The sequence below is a fragment of the Eimeria necatrix genome, genomic scaffold (genome assembly GCF_000499385.1).
Source record: "Eimeria necatrix Houghton genomic scaffold, Enh_scaff157, whole genome shotgun sequence".
Classification (NCBI taxonomy): Eukaryota; Apicomplexa; class Conoidasida; order Eucoccidiorida; family Eimeriidae; genus Eimeria; species Eimeria necatrix.
In genome coordinates this window covers 36094-43423 of record NW_013654993.1, presented here as the reverse complement: position 1 = coordinate 43423, position 7330 = coordinate 36094, and positions in this window count along the sequence as shown.

Genomic DNA, 7330 nt, shown 5'->3' with positions numbered 1-7330 from the left:
TGCAGGGTGTGGGGTCCTTGGTTCTGACAATCAACGCTCGCGGAGTAAGCGGTGATGATTTCAACCCAGTCCATTTACGGATTTTAAGGTTTTGAAGAGCCTTTTGCCGGCATCTTCATTGCCATTCGCGCCATTGTGATTGGTGGCCGTTTCTGGAGATAATTCTAGTGCACATGTTCATCTACAATTCATTTTTAGCCGTAGGCTACTGCTGCGCACCCGCAAGTAATGTTTCTAAAAAGCCTGATGATTATTCTCGCCCACTGGCCCCACTGTGGCGAATGCACGGCTGCCATGCTGCATTCTGCACTGTTCCAGTCGATTGTAAGCCAAAACGTCGTTGCCAGCGAGTGCGGCTTCTACTTGCGTGATATCGAGTTCACGTATGAGAGCCATCTGCCGAAGCACAACTGGCAGTGCTCTATGCCGGTCATTTCATATCTTTCTCTTCTTCAGGAACTATGCTGCCTTGAAATTTAGAACTTTTCTCACACTAAAGCGCCCAACATATTCGTTGCCAGAGGTTACATGAAAGTAAACCGGCTCTGGCATCTCGTTGTTGTGCAGCGCCAATTCGATGCGCTGGGAAAGACGAAGAGCCTTCTGGAGCTCAGGTTTATCGAAGCTTTGGTCTCTTAATCTCGGCTTTTTTACGGAATACTCAATCTCTACCGTTACTGCGGAACGCATCCTAGAGCGAACAGACGAGCTCACGCTAAGCTTTAGCGACAGGAGGACAAGTGTGAAGTTCCTCTCTGGATTCCCTACGCTTTTATTGTTTTATGGCCAGCTGGTGCTTCGCCCAATAACTTTGGGTCCGCGGTGCATCGACCTCCTGGAGCATTCAAAATGCGGCGATCTTCAACTCCAAGACCAGCTGAACACAAATTAGGGAGCACTCTTTGGTCCTCCGAGCCACGAATTCCATGTCTTTTATTGTCCTTTGTAATAACGTCTCCTTTGCGGAACGTCTGCGTCGCATACCTCTCAATCGTTTGCTTTTGGAGTGATCATTAGGCGGATTTGAACGTTGTGCATTGACAACGGCAAAAAATTCCTGGCAACACTGAGGTGGCGGGCTTTCTGTTCAAAAACTATTTACGCGATATTCAGCGCCATATTGCCTTCGAGGAGAGCTTGACTGACCCTAGTGAAAGGGAGCGTTCATGCTTCGCTGCCAGTACCCACGTTGCACGCTGGTGGGCTGTGGTGAAGCCTCGCACGAAACACCTCATCGACTGCATATTCTTTTCCAATATTTATTTTCAATGCTACGTGACAATTGAAACCGTCAAACGCATTTTACTTGCGTCTGCAAGCGTGCCATCTCTTCGGAAAATAGCATAGCAAGTTCCCAGTATAGCACTTACGTCTTGGAAGTTCACAGCACACGCAGCCAAGCGACGCACACCGGCTTGTATATAATAACGTTGGTAAAAAAATATGCACATGATGCAGTCCCTGGGCTGGTAGCGTTGTAGTGTTCTGAACGAGAGTGGCGGCGACGGGCCGACCATTTGCTGCGCGCAACCTGCAAAACTAAACGCTGGAGTGAAACGCTCAAGTTGCTTTAGAAAAGAAAATAAGAATGCTAGATTCCACGTCAGAAATAAATTCATGATGGTAGGTAGAAGAGACATCAATATGAGGCTGGTTAGACATTGTGTGGCTTCCTTAAACCCCAAATTTCTTGTTGACACGGGCTTCTCAGGTTGTACCCTGAAGAACGCCAAGCAGTGCATGATTTCTATGTTGTTCCTACGGACAACCTATCCAGAATATAGCTCTAACCCCACGCATAAATAGTACGCAAGTATGGGTAAAGCTAAGCGCAGAATTTGGGAAGCAAGGAGCTCTAAAAAATCACCAAAGTGCAAGTGGGCCCTGTTACATATACGAGCCCCGAAGCCTTCACAAACTCCTTACCCTCAGTGGGGGCAGGGTCACTGCAAACAATACTCGTAGGCCATGCAAAAGAGCTCGCAGGTCCAAAATACCTTCAGAGCTCCGTCTTTTGCACGTAATGCAGTTGATTTACACCTTAGACGGTTTTTCCCACTTTTCGTCACATCCCAAGATAACCTGCGTGCCAGACGGTTTTTCCCACTTTTAGTCACATCCCAAAATAACCTCTGTGCCACACTGCGATCTTCAATTTTATAACACCTCCTCACCAGTAATTTGCTGCCTTTTCTGGTCCCCTGACCAGCCGCTTCCTCTCTATATTTCTTCCCTCTGTTGCTTTTAGGACCTCTGTTTTCTGTGCTCCTTGTATGTGGTGTTCCAGGTTTCGTCCTCCCGATATTTCGTAAGGCTAGCCACCGTCCGCTCGTAGTGGGCTTTAAAAGATGCATTGGCTGGGTTCACCATGGCATGCATCTGCCTTTGGGCTGCAACTGCAGCTGGTAGTGCTAGGCCTGCAGGTATCGCTGCCGCTACTTTGACTGGACCTGTTGTTGTTGCTGCGGCTGCAGCTTCTCTTGTCTCCGCAGCAGCTTTTACCGTTACTATTGTTTTTGCTGCAGCTGAGACCGCTACTGTAGCTCCACTCAGCGCTATTTTTGACTCTGTGGCTGCTGAGTCTATTGCTGCTGCAATGCTTACTGCTTCCGTGTTTCCCGCCACAGTTGCTGTTATCGCCAGTGTTTCTGTTGTGATTGCTGCTGCTACTGCTGCTGCATTTCCGGCTCTTAATGCCGCAGGTTTCGCTGCTGCAGTGCTGACTGCTGCTTCTGCAGCTGTGGCTGTCGCTTCCGTCGCCGTTGCTGTTGCTTTTGCTGCTGCGACTGCTGCGCTCGCTTGAGCAGCTGTTTTTGCTCATTCTTCTGTAGCTGTAGCAGCGCCAAGTTAATTGCTGTTGATGCGCCTGCTGTATATACGCTGCTTTCGATCTGATTGCTACTGCTCGTGCATTAGTTGTTGACGCTGCATGTGCTATTGTTGCGTTGCTACTTCAGCTGCAGCAATTGTTCCTCCAGCTGAGTTTGACGCCGTTGTGGCTACTGCTTTTGTTGGGGATGTGACGTTGCTTTTTCTGCTCCACGCTCACTTATGTTTCTTTCTGCGGCTGCTTAGCATCTTTTGCTTCGTCGTGCCTAATGCTTGTGCTCCAGTAGTGGCTGCTCCCGTTGCAGCTGTAGCTGCAGCTGTTGTTTTTGCTGCGTCTTCTGCAGTAGATGTTGCTGTTGCTGCCGCTCCCGCTGCTGCAACTTCAGGTGCCCCCGTCACGTCTCTTCACGCCTCAAGTGAGTTGCTAAATGCAGAGCAGAGCCACTCTGCACTGCATTTAGTAACTCTAGTCGCGAGTTACTGTTTGGAGAACATAGCAGTTAAATATGCATACACTCAGTGCGGCTTAGAATCAAATGCGTCTCACACGCTGAATGCGCGTATTGCACTGAGGGTACGCATATTTAACTGCTATGTTCTCCAAAAAGTAACTCTCGTCACGTGTGCAACCTACTCTCCTGCACTCATGACGTGCTAGTATCAGCTATCTCCTTGACTCTACCGAGTTGCTGCCTGTCCACTTCTCTCAATCCTGCTTAGTTGTTCGACGCCTCCTCTCCGTTGCATTCCTGCCTCCACTTGGAGGCGGGACGCCAGTTCGGTGCGGCATTGACGGCCTTGGGCCTTGTTGTTACTTTACGCATGGGCAACGGGATATATGTCTTTTGCTCAGCGCTTCCTTCTCTCACAATACCTAGGCCTGCATGCCGAAAGATTCACGCGTGTCCGGCTTTATATCTGTCTTAATCATCTCCCAGTGCTGACTTAAGAGACGAGGAGGTGGAAGCTGTGGCCTAGCGCCATCCCAATGTGTACCGTTGTGTTTCCACTCCCGAGCGATGGAAAGAGGCGAGGAAGTGGAAGCTGTGGCCTAGCGCCATCCCCATGTGTACCGTTATGTCATTCCCATGTGTACCGTTATGTTTCCACTCCCGAGCGATGGATAGGAATCCTCACCTCTATCGACCCATTATGCACCGACAGTGTAAATGCCTGCATTGTGCTACTGGTTTAAGAAACCACATCAGCCGTTTGGCTCCGATCTTCAGATCCAGTTGAGAAAGAATGATACTTCACTTCCCCATTTCGGCGTCGTATGTGGCATCTGCAGCCTTCGATGCCGTCGAGTTGGCGCCAGTTAAAAAAGGTTCTCTTCTTTCGTCAGGTGCTCCTTCAGGCCCCTCCAAACACAGGCGGCAAGGCTGAATAGGCCTGTTTTATCACATTGCGCTTCGTCTGCCAGCAAGATGTAGCGTAGCCCCACGCGTAATGCCTTCAGTTACGCAGAGACATGGGTGTGTCCGTCCCAGAACCCCACCAGTCGCGTTTCTAAAACTGTCCAGCAAGGTAGCTTAGCGCGGATTCAGCACTAAGGGGCACCTATGGGAGTAGCCATTATCTGTAGCCCACCAATCCCATGTCTGCATAGCTGTTGTAAGTTCACTGCTAACTTGCTGTAACAAGTGCATAAATAAGGCGAGCCACCTAAATAAGAAGTACCGGAACTCTGGTATGGCTCTAAAGGTAGATTGAAATCTGCTGTTGACGCGAACCCAGCAGCTTCCAAGAGCATCCCAGCTGCTTCAGGGCCTCTACTAGCAAGAAAGCCAGGCCGTGAGGCAGATACCCACAGAACGCTACTCTCTAGACCTAATAAGCAGAATGTGTATCTTGGGTCGGTTTATTCTGTCACCTCCTCAGACAATTTTTGCACTCTACGGTAGTGCGCAGTATATCCATGCCGATTCCTGTTCAGCAGGATGCAACAGCATTATTCGATAAACGGACTACGCAATGAACTAACATGAGATTTCGAAGTGGTTTTTATTCTCAATCGAAGGTCAGTCAGGGATGGTTTGAGTAACCATCCCTGACTGACACTCGACCGGAAAAACACATGGCGAGCAGTTATGACTGTTGAGACCCCTAAGTTTCATTCCCTACTGAACAATCTTCTAAGTCTCGCTCATCTTGAGTTTGTTTCTAAACCACGTCCGACACAAAAAGGCTGATATGGGTCACATTCCGCTTCCCGCCTGTGTTGCATCAATCGAAAACTGCAGTGCCACTACGGCGATTTACGAGCTAGTCCTTCCCCCTATATCCCCACACAGAACGCGCGTATAAAATATAAAAATAAAAAAGGTGGCTCAAGCGTTTCTAGAAGAAAAACTTTCCTTCGAGCAGCAGGTGCTGGCACTGACCTAGCCAGCACAGCTCACAGGAGCGTTTTGCCCAGTATCGATGTACGTGGAATCCCGCAGTCTTCCTCATCTTCGTCTGTATATCTAACCTACTCTGGTGAGTTGTGGGTCTTATATCCCAGTGTTAATTCAATGAAAACGAGATTAGTCTGTCTCTTCAAATTAGGAGAGGAGCGTGCATGCGTGTGTGCACGGTCAGCCTCTTGCTTTGAGGGCAGCCAGGCACACCACTGGTCCCCCACATTTTTCCATTTCAGGTATTTTCTTTCGTAGCGTCACGTTTCTACTGTAATTTGCTGGTAGGAACCTCTCGAAGTGGCTCTTATAGTAGAAGAGCAGCCTCTACGCTAGTTAGGCATCCTCTTCTCCCATCTTCTCCTCCAATTGGTCATCTCGGCGCGGTAGCTTTTTTTCAGCCCGCATTAGATCTCTTTGAAAGCTGTAGCTTTTACTTTCACGTTTCCTGTTTGCTAAGGACCTCTGTCACTCCTTTTTTTGCCCCAGTGGCCCTGCACCTACTTCCGCCCCAAGTTGTTTTACTCGCTCCCCTTTCGTTCGAAAATGGCATACGCAGCTTGCCCGTATTATTCACCTTGTGTCCATTGGAACCTTGTGGTCCCGCAGTCGTCACCTCAAGTGTATTGCTACTACGTTCCCACTACGTGGACTTGCGTTTCTTCAGTGCCGAAGTGCTGTTGCGTGGGCTGTTGCTGCTGCTGCTGTCGCTGCAGTAGCAGCGCAGCTGCTCCTGCTCAGGCCGAGGCATCTCCCGCTGTGGCGTTCCCTCCGCGGTCCGGCACTGTCCAGTTGGAGGGTCAGGTGCAGATAAAGCCGCAAGACACGTCGAAAGTTGCTGAAAGCAGCAGGAAAAAAAGTGCTGACGACACAGGAAAAGGCTGGCGGAGGGTCAGCAGCCTTCCGCGCATGCGCGCCGAAAAAGAAGCTAGCGAGTACTCCACAAGCAGCAGCAGCTACTCCCGGGATAGTAGAAGAAGAGAAAGAGACCACGGCTCCCGCAGACGGCCCAGCCCAGATAGCCGTGGCCGTTGCGAAGGAGTGCTGATAATTAAGGGGCTGCCACGAATGGACAGAGGCGATGACAGGAGAAGACGTTCTGAAAGCAGCAGGGAGAGGGGCTGCACGCTGAAGGGCACGCTTAGATTCAATGCTGAATAAGCTCTCACAGCTTGGTGTAGGGCCAGGCGGAGGCGGTGCAGCTGTAGCGATACTGCTGCAGCAATTGCTGCTGCTGCAGCTTTTTGAGCTGGTGCAGTGGAATGTATTCTGTCACAGTGCACCTCAAAGCGGCTGCGCACGGGCGTCGCCAGTGTCCTCATTTCTCATCTGGAGAAGTTTGCGGGGCTTTATTGTTCTTGCTGAACGGAGGCAGTGCTGGTTGCGAGCAGCGGCTAAGACAACGCGATGCTTTTCTAGCTTGACGGCTAAGCCATTCAGCATCGTCTTCAATGGAAACGCAGCTCATCAACGAAAGGACTAGCGTTGCCGTCTCTTTCATTTCAACGCTCATAGCTGTAAATAAACCTGTTAAAGCAGAATATCGTTTGTCAGCTTCCGGTTCTGTTAGTTTGACAATCGTGTCCAACGAGACATTTTCGGTGCCTTCGTTTGGTTGTTTTGCTCTTGTACGCATTGTCGCTGGACTGTGCCCAATTTGAAATACTTACCAGTGCAGCAGATGGAAGCTGATTGGGGACAGCAGCAGCAGCTTTAGTCTCCCCGAGTTATCTGAGATGGCTATTGGAAGTGCTGAAAGTGGAGGCAGACAGTGTGTAGGCAGCTACGTCATAAATTGCCTATGGTTGCCGAGCTAATTAGAGCAGGAAAAGAGGCACCGCAAAACGATTTGAAGTTACGTCACATATGTAGCTGGAGTTGACTAACTGACACCAAGCTTGCGAGCCTTATGGCGTGCTTGCCAAGCTGTTCGGTGGTTTGCAGTGGCTTTGAGGAATGTAGATGTAGTGCTGAATGAGTCAGGAAGGAAAGACATCAAGACCCAGATGCCTGCAGAAGAGCAATCGAGCTCGGTCAACTTGGTACTGAGATGTTACAGAGAAAGTGGGGGGAAACACACGTATATGAAGGAACTAGCAAAT